This window comes from Mobula birostris, chromosome 12, assembly GCF_030028105.1.
Source record: "Mobula birostris isolate sMobBir1 chromosome 12, sMobBir1.hap1, whole genome shotgun sequence".
In the NCBI taxonomy this organism is placed as follows: domain Eukaryota; kingdom Metazoa; phylum Chordata; class Chondrichthyes; order Myliobatiformes; family Myliobatidae; genus Mobula; species Mobula birostris.
Window position 1 is genome coordinate 37,770,229 of NC_092381.1, and position 24,337 is coordinate 37,794,565.

Below are 24,337 nucleotides of genomic sequence, written 5' to 3' on the forward strand. Positions count from 1 at the left end.
AATTTTCAATAGGTTTTGCTGATATATGGATGTAATAGATTAGAGCCTTTCCCACAGATGGTGTTGCTGTTTCATTTCTAATTTCTTTAGAATCAGAAATTAAATCAGGTTTATTATCACTGTCTACAAAACATGAAATTTGTTGTTTTGTGGAAGCTGTTCAGTTGAAAGACATAAACCTACAATAAAGTACAAAACAAATAAATAGTGCAAAAAATGGGAATAACAAAGTAATATTCATGGGTTCAGGATATAAATTTCAAGATTGTTTAATGCAATTTCCAGTAAACAAGTGTAAAGGAGAAATAAATAATTGTTACTCAAAGTTCAAAAGTTCAAATTCAAAGTAAATTTATAATCAATGTAAATATATATTTTCTTGAGGTCATACTCAATAGATCCAATAACCATAATAGACTCAATGAAAGACCACTCCAGCTGGGTGGACAACCAGGGTGCAAAAAAAACCAGACTCTGCAAATACAAAAAAAAATAATAATAAATATTAAAATACAAATTAAAATTAAAATACAAACTCATAAAAGAAACCATTCCTTACTATAAATACAAGCCTGATCCAGTTTTAGGGTCAAATTATATTACAACTGATCCATTGTTACAGATAAGACAATCCATAATAACCATCCAGATATAATAGTACAGAATAAACAAGAAAGAACAACTTACTTAATAGATATAGCCATTACAAAACACAACATACAAAAATCAATAAGAGAAAAACAGTCGAAATATGCTGAATATGCTTTGGAACATGAATAGTGTATACATTGTCCTGAAAGTAGTATCTACAACTAGTATCATCCCAAAGGCACTACACAATAGCACCAAGCAATTATTGCTACACAGCAATATCTACGTAAATCTCCAGAAAGCCACAATACTAAACACCAGTAGAATAATCCAAAAGTCCCTCACAATTGAGAAATGAGTGTGCTTGGCTATGCCTGTACCTCAGGTTTTACCAACTTGAGCTGAGAAAAAATAAAAATACAACAATAATAAGGTAAAACATATCTCTTACCTGCAGGAGAAATCACAAATGATCCATCAAAATATTATCCTATTACTTGTTTACAAACTCTATATTATTGTGACAACATGCATCTCGCAACTAATCACCACTTACTTCAATAACTATAATATACTTACAGAAGAGCAGAAAGGATGCCGTAAGGTATGAAAGGGTGTAAAGAACAACTGATAGTAGATTCTGTCATTGTAAATCAAGCCCGGAGGAAAAGCAGATATCTTTCATGTTGATATATTGATTACCAAAAAGCATTTGATTCTGTCACACACTCATGCTTAGTATCAGTTCTTAATATATATTAACTCCATCCAATACTTGTGAAGTTCTTACATCATCTGATGAAGCATTGGCATACTATAATTATTCTATTAACAACAAAAAAGAACAACCACCATTATCACAATAAACCCAGGCATTTTCCAGGGCAACTCTCTAAGCCCACTATGGCTTTGTCTAGCTTTAGTCCTGTTCTCTAATTTACTGAATCAGATGAAAATGGGGTATCAAATCAGAAACAACCAAATGGATTATACCTTGACTCACCTTCTACACATGGACAATTTAAATTTTCACAACCATTAGATATAGTTAATATATATTAAGAACTTCTATTAATTATGAGTATGGGACAGAATCAAATGCTTTTTGGTAGTCGATTAACAACATGAAAGATTTCTTCTTTTCCTCTGGGCCTGATTTAGAATGACACAATTGATTATCATTTGTTCTTTACATCATCAGTAAAGCTAAAGCAATTAATTTGAATAGCAGAACTATTTTTGAAAAATATAAACATGAAGTTTGGACTAGATAAGAACACAATAAAAATAAATACTTAAGATAGCTTATATACTGTATACAGATTGTTATGTGCATAAAGTGACTGACAGAAAATGATAAGCTAATGGTGGTGGGAGGTGTTGTGGAGGAGTTGATCAGCCTCACTACTTGGGGTATGTAATTGTTTTTTGAGTCTGGTGGTCCTGGTATGGATGCTACATAGCCTCTTCCCTGATGAGAGTGGGACAAACAGTCCACAAGCAGGATGGGTGGAATCCTTCATGATATTTCTAGCCTTTTTTCTGGCACCCTGCTGTATATATGTCGCTGATGGCAGGCAGTCTGGTACCGGTGATGTATTGGGCAGTTTTGACAACCCGTTGTAGAGGCTTTCTGTCTACCACGGAGCAGTTTCCGTACCGTGCAATGATGCCACTTGTTAGGATGCTCTCTACCGTGCATCTGTAGAAAGTCGTGAGTATTGATGTGCATAGTCCAGCTCTCTAGGTGCACTGGTGAACCTTCTTGGTTGTGTAGGATGTGTTCTGGGACCATGAGGGTTTAGGCAGGATGTGCACTCCCAGGTGTTTGAAGCTGCTCGCAGTTTCCACTGCTGTGAGCCGATGTAAAGAGGGTTGTGAGTTCAGCAAGTTCTCCTGAAGTCGATAATCATCTCCTTGATCTTGTTGACATTGAGGAAGAGACTATTTGCCTAGCCACAGGCCTCAAACCCTTCCACCCCCTCTCTGTAGGCCACCTCATCACTGTTGGTGATGAGCCCTACCACCGTCATGTCAGTGATGAACTTGACAATGTGATCGCTTGGGTATTTTGTTGTACAGTCATGTGTGAGTTATGTACAGCAGTGGGTTCAGCACACAGGCCTGGGGGTACCTGTGTTGAGGTTGATGGAGGGAGAGGGAGGAGCGATTGTGCATCCTGACTTTCTTAGGTCTGTTGGTTAGGAAGTCCAACACCTAATTGTACAGTGGTGTATTTAGACTGAGGAGCAGGACATTGCTATGGGATCTGTCATAGACTAGTTCTGTCAGTAAGCATATGGGGTTATGTCCAGTGTGGCAAGAATGGAGTTTTTGACGTGTGTCACTACCAGTCATTCAAAGCCAGTGCCACTGGGCGGTAGTCATTTTGATCTGAAGGTGTAGAGTTCTTTGGTTCAAGGATGATGTTGGCCGATTTGAAGCATCAGGGGTCTGCAGCCTGGATCAGTGATGTGATGAAGATGTCCATGAAGATGTCAGTGAGCTGGTGTGCACACCCCTGAGTACTCAACCTAGGATGTTTCCTGGCCCGGCAGCCTTATGGACTTGACTCTCTGCAGAGTCCTTCTCACATCTGCTGCTGTTGTAGGATAATGTGACTGGTGGTAACGTACATAATTCACAATCGCCGACATTGAGTTGGGGTTGTACTTTGAGAGGCTGGTCTGACGTGATGATGTAATCACATGAAACATTTCAGCATACTTTGTGTTCAGAGTTTGGTGTTCAATAAAATGTATATGTATATGTGATTATGAGGACACGCAGTCCCCTTTTATTGTCATTTAGAAATGCATGCATTAAGAAATGATAAAAATGTTTTTCCAGAATGATATCACGAAAACACATGACAAACCGACTTAAAAACTAACAAAAACCACATAATTATAACATATAGTTACAACAGTGCGAAGCAATACCATAATTTGATAAGAACAGACCATGGCACAGTAAAAGTCTCAAAGTCTCTCAAAAGTCCCATCATCTCACGCAGACGGTAAACCTCCAGCGCCGCCAACCTGCCGGTGCAGCATCCCGGAAGCATCGGACCACAGTCCGACTCCGAGTCCGTCCAAAGAACTCCGAGCCTCCAACCACCTATTCGACACCGAGCACCAAGCACCATCTCTGCTGAGCGTTTTGACCCTGGCCCCGGCAACAGGCGATACGCAAAGCCGAGAATTTAGGGCCTTCAGCTCTGGAGATTCTCAATCGCACAGTAGCAGCGGCAGCGAAGCAGGCATTTCAGAAGTTTCTCCAGATGTTCCTCTGCGCTTTCTCACAACTGTCTCCATCAAATCCGGATTGTGCACGGCACTCCTAGTTACACATAGCGATATTCCTTTGGAACGGCTGCGCACGCTGTGTCGCGCCGCCATCTTCTCCTCCTTAAATGTGTTATGGCTTTTCTGAAACAAACACCTCACACAGCTTCACTTGCAAAAACCTACACTGGTGACCCCAATGCTCCAGGGTGATTCCAGAGTTATTGAACATGTCCGCCAATGCTTTGAAACTGCCAGAGTTTTGGGAGCAAAGTGCCGTTGCTCGGTTTGTACAAGCCAACGCCCAGTTTTTGCTGTGAGAAATTACCACTGATGACACCAGATTTTTTAATGCGGTAGCGTCACTCAGTAATTGCACAGCTGTGAGAGTGGTGATGCTGGTAGAACACTGGCTTCAACACGATAAATACCTATCGCTCAAGACTGGCCTTTTACAGACTATCGGATTATCGGAGTCTGAGTGCGCCAAACCGTTGCTCTCCATGCTCGGCCTCGTCGATGTTAAGCTGTCAGAGCACATGGACCACATGCTGTCTGATCTGTGAAATCACCATCCTTGTTTTATTTTTAAAGAACACTTCATGCAGGAAACACCCGCTCAAGATGGGATGGCCCTCACTAATACACCTGTGAAGAACTACAGGGAGTGTGTGCTGATAGTCTACACTTGTCTAGGCAGAGATTCATAATTCCTCCTCATTTCCCTGCTCCAATAATCCCAGTCAGCAAGGCCTCCAACGTAAGCACATGAAACAGACTACTATCTAATGCTGCCAAACAGACTACATGGGGTCTGTGTTTTTACTGAGCTCGCTTTGGTAAGAATGCTAGGAAGTGCCGAATACCTTGCAGCTTTGACAGTGCCAGCACATTGGGATATCAGAGGTCTGTGAACACTGTGAGTTCCAGCTGCCAGGGTCATCTTCTGTTCATTACATCACCTTTTCAGTGTGGTATTTCCTCTGTGAGACAGGTGCTCAAGTGAGCGTGCTGCTAACATTGCCTATTGATGACAAGGCAAAGAGCTAAGAAACCTCACTGGAGGCTGACAATGGCAGCAGGATCCCGGCTTCTGGGAGACGACAGGTGATGCTCTGCTTCAGTGGGCAACGTTACACATGGGACTTCGTCCTGGTTACAGTAGCTAGACCTCTGTTCAGTGCAGATTTCCTGTGTGGCCCAAGGACTGTCAGCCCCTGGGCTTTGCCCTCCAAATGGTTCCAAAGTCCGAAATGGTTGCCGGCCATGTGGTAATTACTGGCACCACTGCCCCCCGATTGTTTCCCGGTCCCACATCAGTTAGTTAGGGGCAACCATCAGGTGCCTGTGTGCTCGGAGGAAATTCACAAAATGGCTGTGATAACCCTCCTTGTGCTCTCTGAGTTTCTGCGCAAGCTGTTTGGACTGAAAAATGCAGCACAGACTTTGCAATGGCTGATGGACTCTGTATTAAAAAACTTAGATTTTTCTTTTTGTCTACCTGGATGACATACTTGTCACCAGTGCATCCCAAGTCTGAACACGTACCTCATCTCCGCACTCTTCTTGAGTGCTTAAGCCAACATGGCTTGATTATTAACCCTGCTAAATGCCAGTTTGGGTTGTCAACCATTGACTTTGTCGGCCATCACATCTCCACGGAGGGTGGGAAACCCCTCCCATCAAAATTAGCCGCTATTATGGAATTCCCACTGCCCCACACTACTAAAAATTTCAGGAGTTTTTAGGTATGGTTAACTTCTATCACCTCTCCATTCCGCGAGCTGCTGAACTTATGCTCCCCCTGTTTAATATGCTTAAAGGCAACACCCTAAACAAGTGCTTGATGGTCAGTGGACACGACCATGGCATCTGATGATACCAAACAAGCTCTTTCTAATGTGACCCTACTGGAACACCTGCTGCCCAGTACTACTGACTTCGGACTATGCTTGTGGGTGCTGTGCATGAACAAGTCGGTTGGAGGTGTGTGACAGCCACTCGCCCTCCTCAGGCGCCTGCTCCGTCCGCCTGGAAGAAAGTACAGCATGTTTGACCGTGAGATTCTCAGTCTCTATCTGTTTGTCCACCATTTTCGATTTCTCCCAGAGGGTCGCCATTTCATAGTGCTCGCTGATCACAAACCCCTCATACACACGATGGCCAAAATATCAGACCGATATACAACATATCAAGGAGAAAAATAATGCTGTGGCTGATTGCCTCTCACGCCCAGCCATTGAGGCCATACACACACAAGGGCTGACTATGCCGGCATGGCAGCCGACTAAGCTACTGACATGGAGATCCAGGTTTACCAAACAGCAGTCAAGGGCCTGTGGTTGGCTGATATTAAGTTCAGGAAAGCTGGGGTTTCCCTCCTGTTGGATGTCTCAACTGTTTGCCCTTGCCCCATCATGACTGCAAACTGAAGGCGGAATGTTTTTGACTCCATACATGGCCTCTCGTATCCGAGTCAGAAGGCCTCACAGAAAATGGCTGCATTAAAATATATCTGGCAGGGCCTTCAAAAGGACATGTGTGATTGGAGTGCAGCCTTTCTGCAGTGCCAGCAGGCAAAAATTAACCGGCACCACTGGCAGCTTTTGAAGTTCCTGAGCGACTGTTTGACTATGTCAAAGTGGACCTTGCTGGTCCTCTTCCTCCCTCCCGCAGTTTCACGCACCTCCTTATCATGGTGGACTGTACCACCAGGCGTCCAGAGGTTGTCCCCCTAGCATCAACGACGGCCGCAGACACGGCTCAGGCAACCATCAACACCTGGGTTGCTCATCTCCCGTGGGTCCTGCTGGGGCTCAGGACAGCTCCAAAAGAGGACCTGCTGTTGTCCATGGCTGAGTTGGCATACAAGCAGCCATTTCAAGTGCCTGGTGATTTCATTCCCGACACCACAACCACCTGGTCAGCCTCTCACAGTGTTCTACTCTCCTCGGTAAACTTAATTCCTTTTCACCTACTCCTACCTCCCATTATGGCGGACAGCACTCTAAGGTCCCTGTTGACTTACCTTCTGCCTCACTTGTTTTCTTCCACCACGATGCACACCAACATCCCTTTAGGCTCCCTTATGACGGCCCGTTCTGCGTTTTGGAATAGGGAGAAATGATTTCTATCATGGATAAGAGGGGCAAAGCTGAATGCATTTCAGTAGATCGTCTTAAGCCAGTGACCTGCTACGATACCCCTGTCACAACATGACCATTAGTGTGGCAACACACCTCTGGACAAGCCAGAGGTACCTGCTGTTCCTCCACCCATGGAGCATAGGACCCGAGATGGGTGGCTCGGCCGAGCTCTGGGTAGGTTCACAATGCTGGTTTCACTGAATTCTGGCAGCAAGTAATGTAATTGGTGGAAATGCACATAATTCGCAACCACGTAAAGGGTTTTGGCATACTTTGAGCTCAGGTTTTGGTCAACAGGATGTGTTACAGTTTTTCTGAAACATAAAACACTTCAAGCAGTTTTATTTGGGAAGACCAACACAGTTGCAAGCGGTTGCTGCTCACCCAGAGGAGTGGGGACGGACCGTTAGCTTTCATGGCCATCATTGTGTTGCAAGCCTCAAAGCGTGCATGAAAGTTTGGAGCATTGGGGAGGGAGGCTTCACTGGTGCAGTTCATACTGCTGTTCCTTGCACAGTTAGTTATGCCCTTGTTGCTCAGCCATGTTCCCGGGGATTGTTATCGACAGGTGTTCCTGAATTTTTTTGTGCATAGGCAGCCTTTGACCTCTTGATGCCTCCAGGCTTAAAAGCGGCATCCCTGACTTTTAGTGGGGAGCTTCTGTTTGGGTCTGGGATGACTATTTGTGAGGTACCAACATCGTCTACACACTTACTGATGTAGCCAGTGACAGGTGAGGTATATTCCTCAAGGTCTGTGCCTTCTCCGTTTGTGCCGGCCTCCTCAAACATTAGTCATTTTAAAACAGCCTAGAAGCAGAGAGATTGCCTCATTAGGCCATATGGTGATGGTCCTCTTGACTGGTTTCTCAATTTTCAGCAGCAGTTGGTATGCTGGGATTAACATTATGGAGATGTGGTTAGACAGACCAAGATGAGGGCCTGGGGTGGCTTTGTCAGTACTGTGTCTGCTTATATAAACATGGTTCAGTCTGTTTATTCGCTGGTGACATGATGGTGGAATTTGTGTAAAATGTTGTGGATTATATAGAAATATGATAGTGGAGGGGAAGAAGTTGTCACTGAATCATTGAGTCACAAGCAAGAGAAAATCTGCACATGCCCACCCCACTACTTGTAAAAACGCCATCTCCTTTTCTCAATTCCTCCGACTCCGCTGCATCTGCTCTCAGGATGAGGCATTTCATTCTAGAACAAAGGAGATGTCCTCCTTTTTCAAAGAAAGGGGCTTCCCTTCCTCCACCATCAACGCTGCCCTCAACCACTTCTTTTCCATTTCACGCATGTCTGCCCTTACCCCATTCTCCCACCACCCGACCAGTGATGGGGTTCTTCTTGTCTTCACCTATCATTCCACCAGCCTCCACATCCAGCACATAATTCTCCAAAACTTCCTCCACCTCCAATGGGATCCCACCACCAAGCAAATCTTTCCCTCCCCTTCCCCAACTTTTTGTTCTCCACAGGGATTGCTCCCTACATGACTCCCTTGTCCATACATCCCTCCCCACTCTTCTTCCTCCTAGCACTTACCCTTGCAAGCGGATCAGGTGATATACCTGACCCTACACCTCCTCCCTCACTACCATTCAGGGCCCTAAACAGTCTTTCCAAGTGAGGTGAGTCTATTGGGGTTACTTACTATTTTCAGTGCTCACAGTGTGGCCTCCTGTATATTGGTGAGCCCCGACTTAGATTGGGAGACCGTTTTGCCAAGTATCTATACTCTGTCTGCCAGAAACAGTGGGATCTCCCAGTGGCCACCCATTTTAATTCCACTTCCCATTCCCATTCCAATACGTCCATCCATGACCTCCTCCACTGCCATGATGAGCCCACACTTAGGTTGGAGGAACAACACATATTCTGTTTGGGTCGCCTCCAACCTGATGGCATGAACATCGATTTCTCAAACTTCCAGTTATGCCCCCACCCCCCTCGCTCCTTCAACATCTTCCATCACGTTTTCCCTCTCTCACCTATCTCCTTGCCCTCCCATCACCTCCCTCTGGTGGTCCCCCCCCCCACACTTTTCTTTCTTCCATGGCCTTCTGTCTCTTTCACCAACCAACTTCCTAGCTCTTTACGTCGTCCCTCCCCCTCCAGGTTTCACCTATCACCTGGTGTTTCACTTTCCCATCCCCTCACCTTTTTAATCTACTCAGTTTTTTACCTCCAGACCTTCGGCCCGAAACATCAACTGTACTTTTTTCCATAGATGCTGCCTGGCCTGCTGAGTTCCTCCAGCATTTTGTGTGTGTTACTGAATCATTGTGTGTTGATTCTTCAAGCTCCTGCACCTCCTCTGTGATGGTGGTAACGAGAAGAGTGTATGTCCCAGAAAGTCAGTGTCCTTACTTATGATAATGACCACTTTTTCTCACAGAGGACACATGAGATTGATTTACTTTAGAATTGGTCCACAACGTGGCAAAGTAAACATTTAACACTGAGCAACACGAAAAGGGCTTATTCTTCAGAGTTGATTATTTGGGATGTGATTGAGAGAACAGTCTCATAGGAAAACTTCAAAGAAATTCCTGGTAAAGTTTGGATGTTTTTCAGACAACTTGGAAGGACTCACCTCTCAATGGTCACACAGCAGTTAGTAATGCAAGTAAACCTAGATTTTTTGAAAAAGAAATAATATTTGGCAAACCTAAAAGAGTTTTTTAGGATGTTGGCAGAATGGATAAAGGAGAACCATGGGATGTAGTTTAGCCAGCCGATGGTATAGTGGCATCAGCACTGGCCTTTGAGGTGAAAGCTCCCGGGTTCGAATCCCGCTGGCTCCTTGCTTGCTTTCCATCTGCGGTGGGTTGAGTGTCAAGCTAGCAGGCAAGTGTTACAAAAACAGCAAAAATGCCACCGACGTGAAAAGGAACAACTACATGAGATAGATTTGGATTTTCAGTAAACCCTTTGACAAAGTGCTATCTAAGAAGATAGTGGGCAAATTAAAGCATGTGGTTTGGGGGTGATGTTCTAGTGCAGATTGAAAATAAATTAGCAGATTGGAAACAGAGAACAGGAGGTACAATCAAAGGGAGCAGTGCCTGGGCCACGGTGATCAATCATTTGGATGACAGGACGGATCATAACATTTCCAAATCTGCTGTTGACATTAAACTGGGTGGGAGTGTAAAATATGAAAAAGGTGCAAGGCAATGTCGACAAGTCAAATTAAGTAGGCAAGCACATCATGGCAGTTGCAGAATAATATTCATAAATGTGAAATTAGCCACTGTGGTCGGAAAACAATAAGGTACAGGTTTATTTAAATAGTAATTGAAATATTTTTAAAAACATAGATATTGGAAACCTGAAATGAAACAAAATGCAGCCACAGAAAATAAATATCTGGAAGCAGCACACAGTTAAGATGCAAAAGAGTATGTTGGCCTTCTTGCAGGAGTACAGGAGGAAGGATATTTTACAACGATTATACAGGGCCTTGGGGAGGCCACATCCAGAGTACTGAGTAGCGCTTTGTTCTCCTTATCTTTAACCAAGGAGGGAATGCAATGAAGATTCATAAGATAGACTCCTGTGATGATACTAACTCCTCAAACGAACAGAGCTTGTGTCAATCAGGCCTGTATTCTCCAGTGTGTAGAAGAGTGAGATCTCATCAAAACATAGCATACTGAAAGGATTTTAAAGGCTAGATTTGGGAAGGGTGCACTCTGTGCCTGGAAATCAGGAACAAGGGGTCACACCCTCAGGATAAGACCGTAAGACCATAAGAGTAGGCAGTGGTGAGAGTAGGAGTGTCAGGCTTTGGCTCAAAAGAGGCATTGCCTCTGGGTAAGTTTCTGTAATGGTGCCCTTCTCTCTCTCTTACTGCACCTAGTGTAGTAAATTGCCATTGTGTGTTCTTCATGCCGAACGTTGGAGTCCTGGGAGACCCAAAGTCTTCCAGGGAACTACATCCGTGTGGTGCATCCAAGTGCAGCTCCAGGGGAGAAGGTGCTAAAAAACTGAAAGAACTAAAAGTCACCCGGACCAGATGAACTGCCCCCTAAAGTTTTGAAAGAGGTAGCAGTAGAGATTGTGGAGGCATTACAATGATCTTTCAAGAATCATTGGACTCTGGCATGGTTTTGGGCTCATTATCTAAGAAAAGATGTGCTGGCATTGCAGAGGGTTCAGAGGAGGTTCACAAGGATGATTCCGGGAAAGAATCAATGAGAAACATTTGATGTCTCTAGGCCTGTACTTGCTGGAATTTAGAAGGATGAGGGGGAATCTCATTGAAATCTTTTGAATGAAAGGCCTAGACAGATTAAATGTGGAAACGCTGTTTCCCATGGTGGGGGAGTCTAGGACAAGAGGGCATAGCCTCAGGATAGAGGGCCATCCATTTAAAATAGAGATGCGGAGAAATTTCTTCAGTCAGAGGTGGTGGATTTCTGTAATTTCTTTCTTTTTAAATCTTTTTATTAATTTTCCAAAATTATAAACAGAATAACAATATTGATACAGAGAGATTGGAATAATTTTATTGTTGATAAACATGTACAAAAAATACTTCAAATAATACAAGTGTAATAGACTTTCAAACTCTTAATATAGTTAATCATAGAGAAAAAAAATAAAAAGTAATAAAAAGAAAGAAAATAATGCAAAGAAAAACCAAAAAAAAACCCAAAAAGAAGACAAACAGAACAAAACAAGGCTAGACCAATATATTAGATTGAATATATTCAATAATGTCGTCAACTCCGCTCCTCTATTCGAGTTAATAAGAAGGATTCGGAAAAGGCCAAATTACATCGAATTTCTGTAATTTGTTACCATAGGCAGCTCTGGAGGCCAGGTCATTGGGTATATTTAGGGAAGAGCTTGATCAATTCTTGATTGGACGCAACATCAAAGATTAAAGGGAGAAGTTTGGGGAGTGGGGCTGAGGAGGGGAAAAGATCAGACATGACTAAATGGCAGAGCAGACTCAATGAGCCAAATGGCCTAATTCTCCTCCAATAGCTTATGGCCTTATGGTCTAAAGAAATTCCTCCTCATATCCTTTCTCAAAGGGCACCCCTCTATTCTGAGGCTGTGTCCTCTGGTTTCAGACTCTCCCACCATAGGAAACATCTTCTCCACATCCACTCTATCAAGGTCTTTCACCATTCAATAGGTCTCAATGAGGTCACTCCTCATTCTTCTGAATTCTAGTGAATACAGGCCCAGAGCCTTCAAATGCTCTTCATGTGATAAGTCATTCAAGCCTGGAATAATTTTCGTAAACTCCTTTGAACCCTCTCCAGTTTCAGCACACCCTTTCTAAGACAAGGGGTCCAAAACTGCTCACAATACTCCAAGTGAGGTCTCACCAGTGCTTTATAAAGTTTCAACATTACATACTTGCTTTTATATTCTAGTCTTCTTGAGACAAATGCTAACATTGCATTTGCCTTCCTCACCACAGATTCAACCTGCAAATTATCTTTTAGGAAAGCCTGCACAAGGACTTACAAGTCCCTTTGCACCTCACTTTTGGTAAGAGATAGAACTACGTCTTTCGAAAGAGGTGACATAGGGTCAGAGAATGCTTAAACTTTGTGAGTGGAGTTCAGAAACTGCAGAAGGTTAAAAAAAAACACTATGGGAATCATATATAGGCCTCCAAGTAGTAGCTAAGATGTGGGGTTGAGATTGCAAAGGGAGCTGGAAAAGGCATGTAATAAGGGTAATGACACAATTTTAATGGGGGACTTCAATAAGCGAGGGGATTGGGAAAATGAGGTTGGTGTCAGATCGCAAGAGAAGGAGTTTTTTGAATGCCTCCGAGATGGCTTTTTAGAGCAGCTTGTGCTTGAGCCTACTCAGGGAAAGGCCATCTTAGATTGGGTGTTGTGCAATAACCCTGATCTTATTAAGGAGCCTAATGTAAAGGAAACCTTAAGAGTTAGTGATCATAATATGACTGAATTCATACTGCAATTTGAGAGGAAGAAGCAGAAGTCATATGTATCAGTATGATAATGGAATAAAGGATATTACAGAGACATCAGAGGTGCAAAGGCGCTTAGGAATCCTCATGCAAGACTCCCAGAAGTTTAATTTATAGGTTGATTCAGTGGTAAAGAAGACAAATGCAATGTTGGCACTTATTTCAAGTGGAATAGAATACAACAGCAAGGAGATAATGCTGACCCTTATAAGACACTAGTCAGGCTGCACTTGCTGAATTGTAAACAGTTTTGTGTCCCAGATCTCAGAAACGTGTGTTGTCATTGGACAGTTCCCAGTAGAGATTCACGAGGATGATTCTGGGAATAAAAAGGTTTATATATCAAGAATGTTTGGCAGCTTTGGGCCTGTACTCGCTGGAATTTAGAAGAATGTGTGAGGATTTCATTGAAATCTCCTGAATGTTGAAAGGACTAGATAGGATGGATGTGGAGAGGATGTTTCCTATGGTGGAGTTATCCAGAACTAGAGGGCACAGCCTCAAAATTGAGGGGCGACCTTTTAGAACAGAGGTAAGGAGGAATTTTTTTTTAGCCAGAGAGTAGTGAATCTGTGGAATGTTCTGCCACAGATTGCAGTGGAGGCCAAGTCCAGGGTACATCTAAGGCTGAAGTTGATAGTTTCTTGATCTGCCAGGACATCAAAGGATATGGTGAGAAGATATGTGTATGGGGTTGAGTGGGATCCAGGATCAGCCATGATGAAATGTCGGTGCAGACTCGATGGGCTGAATGGCCTAAATCTGCTCCTATGTCTTATGGTCTTCTGGTCTTATGGACATTAAGCTCTCAGCTATAATCTTTCAGCTGTGATTCAATGATGCTCTCAACATCATACCTGCCAACATGCAACTGTGCTACAAGTTCATCTACCTTATTCCACATACTGCACATATTCAAATACAACACCTTCAGTACTGTATTTTGACTGCCTTTTACGTTGCAACTCACTCTGTTGACTGCAATTTTGCCCTATCAACAGCCTCTCCTCACTACACATTGCCCCTGTTTGTAAACCAGCTACCTCATCTTCAGCACTATTATCTGCCTTTCCCATGATACTTTCTGCGCTCAGATATAGGCAGCTCAGGATATTAGTCACAGCATACTCAATCTCTTGATTCCTAATTTTGTCTCAGGTCTTACCAACATCTGCCTCCATAACCTCTCCACTAAATGTTCTGGCACCCTGGTCCCCTTCCCCCTGCAGCTCTAAATGCCACTGAGCAGCATTAACAAACCTTCCCGCTAGCTTATTAGTCCCCCTCCAGTTCAGGTGCAAACCATCCTTTCTGTACAGGTCCCACCTTCCCTGGAAGAGTGTCCAATGATCCAAAAATCTTATGCCCTCCCTTCTACACCAACTCCTTAGCCACGTATTAAGCTGTATAATCTTCAAAGTTCTGGCCTCATTAGCATGTGGCATGGGTAGCTATCCTGAGAGCACAGCCCTGGAGTTCCTGGCCTTTCATTTAGCACCTAACTTCCTGAACTCCTATGTAGAACCTTTAAATTCATCCTACCCATGTCATTGGTACCTACATGGAGCACAATCCTGGCTGTTTATCCTCCCACTTAAGAATGCTAAGAACTCGATCTGAGATATCCTGGACCCTGGCACCCAGGAGGCAACATACCATCCAGGAATCTCATTCTTGCTCACAGAATCTCCTGTCCATTCCCCCATCTAACAAATCCTCTATCACCACAGCTTCCCATTCCCTTCTGAGTCACAGAGACCTGACCACTGTGACTTTCCTCTGTTAGGACATTCCCCCCTACAATATTGAAACCTGTTGTTGAGGGGGATCACCACAGGGGTACTCGGTACTGGGTTCTTTAACCCCTTTCATCTTCCTGATTGTCACCCACTTTCCTGTCTCCTGCACCTTGGGTGTAACTACCTCTCTATGTGCCCTACCTCTCACCCCTTCAGTACCCAAATGATCCGGAGTTCATCCAGTTCCAGCTCTAATTCCTTAACATGGATTGTTAGAAGCTACATCTGGATGCACTTCTCACATTTGTGGTCGTCAGGGACACTGGAGGTCTCCCTGCCTTCCCACATCCTGCAAGAGGAGCTTTTCACTACCTTGTCTGGTGTCTCCACTGTCCCCAGCTGAGGAGATATAAAGAAAAGAAGGAAAAAGAACTATAATTTTTCTTTCCTTTGCATTCTTTGACTCTATTTACTGAAGCCTTGAAGAGCTAAAGCCTCAAGATCACCACTCTGACTCTGTCCCCTCAGACGACGGCTACTGCAACGATGACTGCTGCATTTGCCCCTGTCTTCCTTTCATTTGCTCTAATCAATTGATTTACTAATCAATCCCAAACGCGGATTGGCCGCTGGGCAAATCTCTTTTTTTGCTGGTGCAGCCCGTTGCTATCTTTTATCCTTGGGCAGTAGACCTGATTGATGTCCCCTCCTCTCAAAACTTCCGATGCCCAGACTGGCTGCTGGTAAGTGGAAGATGAGGAGAAGGTTCTTCCCAGAGAGAGCGTTGAATCATAAAATATGGAATTCTCTACCACAGAATGCTGTGGAAGTCAAGAGAATATATTAAAGAAGGATATAGATTTCTTGACACAAAAGTTACAAAGGATAGCATGAGGATAAGGTATTTCAGAGGATTAGTCATGATTACATTGAAAGGTGGAACAAATTTGATGGACCAAGTGACCTACTCCTGAGCTTATTTTTCTATGTTGCAATGTTCTCTGCAGTCTGTCTGAAGGGAACTGGAATTTTGGCAGGCAAATGCTAATCCTTTAAAAAAAGAGAGAAATGCAGTTTAAGTTTTACACGTCCTTAAATAGTTACTTATTGCCTTTGAGTGAAGTCCAGCAGCACAAAAGAACATAAGGAGATAAGAACGAAAGCAGGCCACTTGGCCCCTCAAGCCTACAAAAGAAGTGCAAGGCTGCAAACAACTCCACTGATTATAAATTAATGCTAATCAGATGCTAAAAGAACATTGAACAGTTCAACACAGTACAGACCCTTTGGACCCCGATGTTGTGCTAATCTTTTAAAATACTCCTGGATTAATCTAACCCTTCTCTTCCCCATAGCCCTCCATTTTTCTCTATGTACCTATCTAAGGGTCTCGTAAATGTCCCTAATGTATCTGCTTCTGCTCCCACTCCCAGCAGTGCATTCCATGCACTTACCACTCCCTTCTGCAAAAAATCTATCTCTGACATCCCCTCTATACTTTCTTCCAATCATCTTAAAAGTATGTTTTCTCATATTGCCGACCTGGGAAAAAAGCACTGGCTGTCCTCCCTATCTACTGTATGCTTCCTATCATCTTATACACCTCTGTTAAGTTACGCTTCATCCTCCTTTGCTCCAAAGAGAAAAGCCCCAGTTTGTTCAACTTTTCCTCATAAGACATGTTCCCTAATGCAGGCAGCATCCTGGTAAATCTCCTCTGCATCTTCTCTAAATCTTCCACATGTCTCCTAAAATGAGGCTAACAGAACTGAACCTAATACTCCAAGTGTGGTCTAACCAGAGTTTTTTAGAGCTGAAACATTATCTCAATGCTGTTGAACTCAGTCACCCAACTATTGCAGGCCAATACACCATATGCCTTCTTAACGACCCCATCAACTTATGCGGCAACCTTGAGGGATCTGTGGATTTGGACTTCAGGATCCCTCTGTTCCTCCGCACTGCTTAAAATGCTGCCATTAGCCTTATGGCTGCATTTGAGTTTGTCCTTCCAATGTGATGTTTGCCAATGCTACAAATCAAAATATTCTGAAAATAGATTTCTAAGTAAAATAGATCTAAAATATGTTGCTTATCTTGATACTCCAAATTTCATGAAGCTTTTTAATCATTGAACATCCAGGTGCAAGTTGATCCCCTTCTCCAACACCATTAGGCCAAGCAATGTCAAATTGTACTGTGATCACCCAGTAGAAATGGACTACTTCACCACTTATTGACACATTGGTGATCTGATTCATAACAATTGAGCAATCTCATGTAACACACATGATATCTGAGAAACTCAGTGAGTCAGGTAGCATCTGTGGAGGACAATGGACACTCATAAGACGTAGGAGCAGAATTAGGCCATTTGGCCTATTGAGTCTGCTCTGTCATTTCATCCTGACTGAACAATTTTCTTCTCAACCCCATTCTCCTGCTTTCTCCCCATAACCTTTATTCAGTATTTTGAGATGAAACCTTTCATCTGGATTGCCAGATAGAAGGAAGGTATCCAATATAAAAAGGTGGAGGGAAGGGGTGGAGCCAGATCTTGTAAGCAATAGTTGGATCCAGATAAGAATAGCCTCCACCTCCGAGCTTCTGTCACCATTTTCACTCTTCCCTTCTCCACATGTCTGTCACTTGGATTCACCCTTGTCGCTTGCCTGTTTTTGCTCAAACCCTTCCCTTCACCTTTTTATACTAGCTTTCTCCCCTCTATTTTCAGTCCAAATCAGGGACCCAATCCAATATGCCCAACGGCCATTTTCCTCCACAGATGCTGTCTTACCCACTGAGTTCCTCCACCATGTATGTTGCTCCGGACTCCAGCTGCTGCTGTCTTTTATATCTCTGAGTATTGTTACTGATGACTGCCACAAGCACTTTACTTACTGTACGGTATCATGAAGCAAAGTGGTTAGATTAGCGCTCATTGTGCCTTGCTTGACAGGCAAAGTTACTTATCTTAAAGCTTTCTCCCAGAACTGTGCAAATTATTTCTCTGTGAAACTGCAATTCATAAGCTGTCAGTCTTGAACAGATTCTGTCTGTTCACCACAGACATGTCAAACTGACTAATAAAAGTAATCCCTCAAAATTCAATGCTTCTTTCTTTAAAAAAATAAGTGTTGTGAAGACTATGTTAATCAAATTACAAATGAAAGGAGAGGGAATTGTATTCAAAACAGCAGAATGCCATCATACAGAAACTCTGCTGCTGATCTGAAAAGCACAAAATGCAGTTATTCCTTACCTCAAACAACAGGAATTCTGCAGATGCTGGAAATTCAAGCAACACACATCAAAGTTGCTGGTGAACGCAGCAGGCCAGGCAGCATCTGTAGGAAGAGGTGCAGTCGACGTTTCAGGCCGAGACTCTTCACCAGGACTAACTGAAGGAAGAGTGAGTAAGGGATTTGAAAGTTGGAGGGGGAGGGGGAGATCCAAAATGATAGGAGAAGACAGGAGGGGGAGGGATAGAGCCAAGAGCTGGACAGGTGATAGGCAAAAGGGGATACGAGAGGATCATGGGTCCCCCACCCCTCCTTGTCTTTCTTCCCGGACCTCCTGTCCCATGATCCTCTCGTATCCCCTTTTGCCTATCACCTGTCCAGCTCTTGGCTCTATCCCTCCCCCTCCTGTCTTCTCCTATCATTTTGGATCTCCCCCTCCCCCTCCAACTTTCAAATCCCTTACTCACTCTTCCTTCAGTTAGTCCTGACAAAGGGTCTCAGCCTGAAACGTCGACTGCACCTCTTCCTACAGATGCTGCCTGGCCTGCTGCGTTCACCAGCAACTTTGATGTGTGTTATTCCTCACCTCAAAGTTTTCAGGCACACAATGGCAAAGGAAAGGTCAAAAACACAAGAAAAAACATCTGTACACAGCAATGAACAGTTAAATTTGCTTTCTTAATCTCGATCCGTTTAAACGGTATATCTTTCAAACTTACATTTACAACAGAGTAGTGTCTAACCTTTGCTTAACAGAACTGAAAGCCATATTTTTTTCACACACAATGAATGAGATAGAGATCCAGCCCATCACCTCACTCTGTAACATTGAGCAGCTGTGGTAGTATCCTGAGAAAAGAATCTCACTTCAGCCTCCTTGCAAAGAAATGGCTGCAGGATAACTGGAAAACAATGGATAAAGGAAGTCTCCAGTAGAGGTCTCATCATAGAGTCATACAGTGCAGAAACAGGTCCTTTAGTCTCCCAGTCCATGATGACCATCAGGTAACCATCTATGCTAATCCTAATTTACCAGCACTTGTTCCAGACTTTTCAATGCCTTGCGATTTATGTGCTTAGCTAAGTACTTCCTGAATGTCTCCACCACTCAATAAGGCAGTGCACTACAGATTCCAACCAATGTTTGGGTGATTTTACTGAAATTCTCTACACAAGCTTCTGAACTCCAATGTCTATTTCTTAGTGACCATGAAAGGGTTTAGTGCAAAAGGTGCAGTTTGATCATTAGTGCTTCCTCTTCTGGCTTAGTCTTGTTTGTATAAGGAAGATACCAAGATGCAACACAGAGCGTCTTAGGAAGTCATTCCTGCCTGTGGCCATCGAACTTTACAACTCCTCCCTTGGAGGGTCAGACACCCTGAGCCGATAGGCTGGTCCTGGACTTATTTCATAATTTACTGGCATAATTTACATATTACTATTTAACTATTTATGGTTTTATTACTATTTATGGTGCAACTGTAATGAAAACCAATTTCCCCCGGGATTAATAAAGTATGACTATGACTATGACTATGAATTACAAAGACATATATCTAGAGTTGGCTGCAGAACTCTAAATTGTGGCGAAAGTGTTTAGAAGGTGAGACAGTAGATAAGCAACAGCAGCAATTTAAGGAGATATTTCATAAATCAACAAAGATATGATGCTCTCTGTTGGTCAAGGTCAACCACAGATATTCCATCCTAGCTCTCTACATGATATGCCAAGCCAGTACGCAAACCGGGCAGTAAGATATGGAGATCAAGCTTTTGCCCAGCTAGGGATGAGCAATAAATGCTGGCTTAGCTGGCAATGCCCACATCCCATCAATGAATAAAAAAAAATGCAGCAGGCTCCCCCTCTCCACGCAGCTGTTGAATCCAAAGGAACATCTAAGACTGATACAGTTTGTTACCAGCGGTGTCTCAGGAGTTACCAGTCAGCATTGAGCTCAATGTACAACTGCCCTAGGTAGTCCCGCTCCAGAATTTTCCTCAGGGTTTACTCCTGAAGCCTTTCCCATGTGTGGGTATAACCACAAGGCAACGGAGGTTTGAGATCAGCATTTTCCATCTCCTAGGTGAATTACCAACGATGTCTGATGAGGCTCATCTGACCGAAGCAACTGGTTTTAAGGCACCAGTAACCTGCCTTTCCACGTTCTCCTGTCAGTAGAAATGGTTCCGCTAGGCTTAGTAACTAAGCCACATGTGAAGGCCAGGAGCTAGACTTGTAGTCAGACACTTTTTAAGACACACACCATTGAAAGCATTTAATTGGTAATTGGAGCTTATCCTCACTACCTCCGTTGCCTATGACAACTGTAAGGAACTGAAACAAAGATGGATTCTGCTGAAAAAGTAAAGACCAACAAGAAGGATGAGTCACCACAGCTAATGAAGGAAGTTAAGGATATAATCAAATTAGGAGGAAGGATAGAATATTGCAAAGGTTACTTGTAGGATAGTAGATTCGGAAAATGTTAGAAATCAGTGAAGAATGACTAAAAATAAAATGGTAGAAAATAAATCATGAAGGATTGTGTGAAAAAATGTAAAAACAATGAGAGTGTCTACAAGCAGATAAAACGGAAGTAGGTAGCTGGTATGAACATTGCTCCCTTAGGAAGATGTGAGTTGGAAGTCATAAAGGGAAGTAAGCAGCAAAAAAAACCGAAACTGCTGAAGGAGCTCAGTGGGTCAAGCTACGTCTCTAGAAGCAAGAAGATGGTTTCTGTTTTGGGTCAGGACTGATGCAGGATCTTGACCCAAAATGTCGACCGCACCTTTGCCTCCACAGATGCTGCTTGCCCGCTGAGTTCCTTCAGCTGTATTCTTTTCGCTGCAGATTCGAACATCTGCAGTCTCCTGTGTCCCCATGAGAAACAGACGGTTGAGAGTTTGAGCAAATACATTCTCTGTCTTCTTCACTAAAAGTGTTTCATTAATAGTAGAAAATTCAGATGCAAAAGGGAGGAAAGATTTAAAACATTTACTAACAAAAGAGAAAAATTCTCATGGTGCATAAAAAGCCAAATAGACTGCAGATGCTGGAAATCTGAAATAAGAATAGAAATACTCAATAGGTCAGACAGCATCTGCGAAGAGAGAAATGTGGTTTATGTTTCAGATCAAACACCTTTCATCAGGTTAAGAAAAGTCAGAAAACAAGAAATTAGAAAGAGGGGAAAGAAGGAACAACTGGCCTGAGTCAAATTGGTTGGGAAATATTAAAATCTTTAGTAAAGGAGATGCCCTGAGAAAGACTGAGCGAGGTCAACATGGATTTATAAAGGGGAAGTTGTGTTTGACCTATTTGGACTTTCTAGAGGCTTTCCACAGGCCCCACACAGAAGTTGCCAAAAAAAATTAAGGTTCATGAATTTGAAAGTAAGATTTGAGAGTGTAAATTGAGAATTCGTTTGCAGGTAGAAAACAAAGAGTAAGAAAAATGGGTCTTTCTTAAACTGGTAGGTTGTAACCAAAGGGATCAGTGCTTGATTATCTGTTCACAACTTATATCAATGGCAGAGAGGACCAAATGTAACATCTCCAAGCTTACTAATGATACAAAGCTAAGTGAGAATGTGAATAGTGATAAGAAATCTTCAACAGGATATGGATAAACTGAACGATTGGGCAATAACATGGCAAATAGGATTGAATGTGGAAACATCTTGTGATACACCTTTGGAAGAAAAGCAGAAATCTGAACACTTTAAAATGAAAGGTGAGATATTGAGAAATGTCGATGTTCAAAGCGTGTTGCAAGCAAATCACTAAAAGTTAACATGCAAAGGGCAGCAGGTAGATAGGAAAGCAAATGGTATGTTGGCCTTTATTACTGCTGGGTTTGAATGCATGAGTCAAGATGTCTTGCCACAATTAGATAGGATATTGAAGAGGCTACATCTGGACTATTGTGCACAATTTTAGTCTCTTTAGCAAAGCAAAAGTGTGTGCAAGCTAACAGTCACCAGACTAATTCCTGGAAAAGCAGGTCTGCATGTGAGAAGTGATTGAGTAGGCTTGGCCTCTTTTCTTTCAAACTTACAAGGATGCGAGTTAACCGCACTGTAACATACAAAATTAAAAGATTAGAAAATTACCTTTATTTGTCACATATACACCAAAATATGTAGTGAAGTGTGTCGTATGAGTCAAATCAAATCAGTGAGGATGTGCTGGACAGCCCACAATGTCATCACACGTCCAGCACCAACATAGCAAACCCACAACTAGGGTTGCTAACTTTCTCACTCCCAAATAAGGGACAAAAGTAGCAGTCAAATATGGGACACTAGTGTTTATCCCAAGAAAGACTACCATGACCATGAAGCCTTGCGCTGGCACCTGTGTGCGCATGCGTGACGTGCACATATGTGACGTGCGCATGTGCGTATGTGCCAATTTTTTTTTCCCACAAATCGGTTTTCGCTTAATCTTCCCAACTACACTGTACGTACATTATTCCTACATTATATAGGCTGTATATTTATCATATCATTCCTGCTTTTACTATATGTTAGTGTTATTTTAGGTTTTATGTGTTATTTGGTATGATTTGGTAGGTTATTTTTTGGGTCTGGGAACGCTCAAAAATTTTTCCCATATGAATGAATGGTAATTGCTTCTTCGATTTATGCCATTTCGGCACGAAAGGTTTCATAGGAACGCTCTACCTTAGCAGGAGAAATACGGGACAAGGGCGGTCCCGTATGCGACAAACAAATTTAGCCCAATATACAGGATGTCCCGGCAAATACAGGACAGTTGGCAACCCTACCCACAGCTCACTAACCCTAACCATACATGGGAGGAAACGGAAGCACCCAGAGGAAAACCACACATCATAGGGAGAATGTACAGGAGAAACCCCTTACAGACTGAAGTGGGAATCAAATCCTGATCATACAGCTGGCGCTGTAGAGCGTTGCATGAACAATGCTGGTCCCTCCACTGGGGTTCAACAGGGCAGCTGTAGGGAGAATAACTCCCAGGCAGAGAAGTCTAGAATGAGCAATCTCTCTCTCTCAATAAAAGAGGTAGGCTGTTCAGCACTGAAATAAGTACACCTTACACTCAAGCAATTTAAGGTAATAATTTGGATGAAGAGACTGAATATAATGTAGCCATTAGCAATGGTGGAAAGATTAGCAAAATTTCTACAGGTGTACTATGGAGAGCACTCTGAATGGTTGCATCACCGCCTAGTGTGGAGGCTCCGTAGCACAAAATCAAAAGAAGTTGCAGAGCATTATAGACTCAGCCAGCTTCTTCATGAGAATAAGCCTACCTGCCATCGAGGACATTTTCAAAAGGCAGCCTTCATCATGAAGGACTTTCACCATCCAGAACATGCCCTCTTCTCATTACCTAGTCAAGTTGAATGTATGACAATCTTTTAACCAAAATTATAAAAGATTGCATTGAAACAGGCACAGAAATTTGACTGCGACAAATGTTTTCCTTTTATCTGTTTTATAATATTTTTATGGAAATGTATTATGTAACAGAGTGCTCTGGATATATTATGAGATATGATTTACATTTCTACCTATGACTCTGATTGTAACCAAGTATCAGGTCACGCAACTCTTAAAAATATAAATCATGTCATACCGTCCCATACAGTACTTTGACTGTGTTAACAACTTTCATTTTGATATTCCCCAGGTTAAAGATCTAATGAGAACATTGGAGGATCAACATTTGATAATTGGTGGCTTTATAAGGAAAGTGACAAAGTCAAGCTCCATTGTCAGTCAAGGTTTCAGACTCCAGGGTGGTATGAAAATTAAGGTCAAAAAAGCTCTGCCGCATTTAAGTGCTGTCAGGATTAATACAGTGAATAAAAGCAGTCCAGTCAATCTTCCAGCTACAGAAGTAATGAAACAAGAGGATATTTAATTGCTATCCACCATCCTAAAGCTGCATTTTCTTTTATGTGCGCGTACAAGTTTAGTAAGGTGCTGAAACCATTTACTGAATATTTTGGACCTCATTTATCGTTCTATTTTTATTTCCTCTTTTAAAGCTGAAATAACCACTGTATTTATTTTCTGAGTGGCAGTACATTCACAATGACATTTTGCAAGGTGAAGGACTGTAACGTATAAAAAGGCTAACAAGAATTTGATGTAATATATTTTACATTAAAAGGAAATACATTGTTCAGTGAAGTTTTTTAATGGTTAGGCATCCATAATATTTAAATTCAAATCATTTATCTTGTGTATTTAATACTTTAGTAATATTTGAGTAATATTGTAAATATACTGTTTGATTAAACATTCTTGTTCATTTCAATAATTCACTACAGGTTATAAGTAAAAATACGTGAATTGCATACG

General features: G+C 42.6%; 1 protein-coding gene across 2 annotated transcripts in view; it reads right to left on the minus strand.

Annotated features, from left to right (window-relative positions):
- Nucleotides 1–291: 291 nt before the first annotated feature.
- The window catches only part of LOC140205852 (very long chain fatty acid elongase 4-like), a 147,380-nt gene continuing 123,334 nt past the window's right edge, over nt 292–24,337 (minus strand). Inside the window, exon 13 of one of the 2 annotated variants that reach the window (XR_011887985.1) lies at nt 292–474. The gene's annotated coding sequence lies outside the window, so the exon portion shown is untranslated. The remainder of the gene's footprint in view (nt 475–24,337) is intronic. The other variant, XR_011887984.1, reaches the window with a different exon arrangement.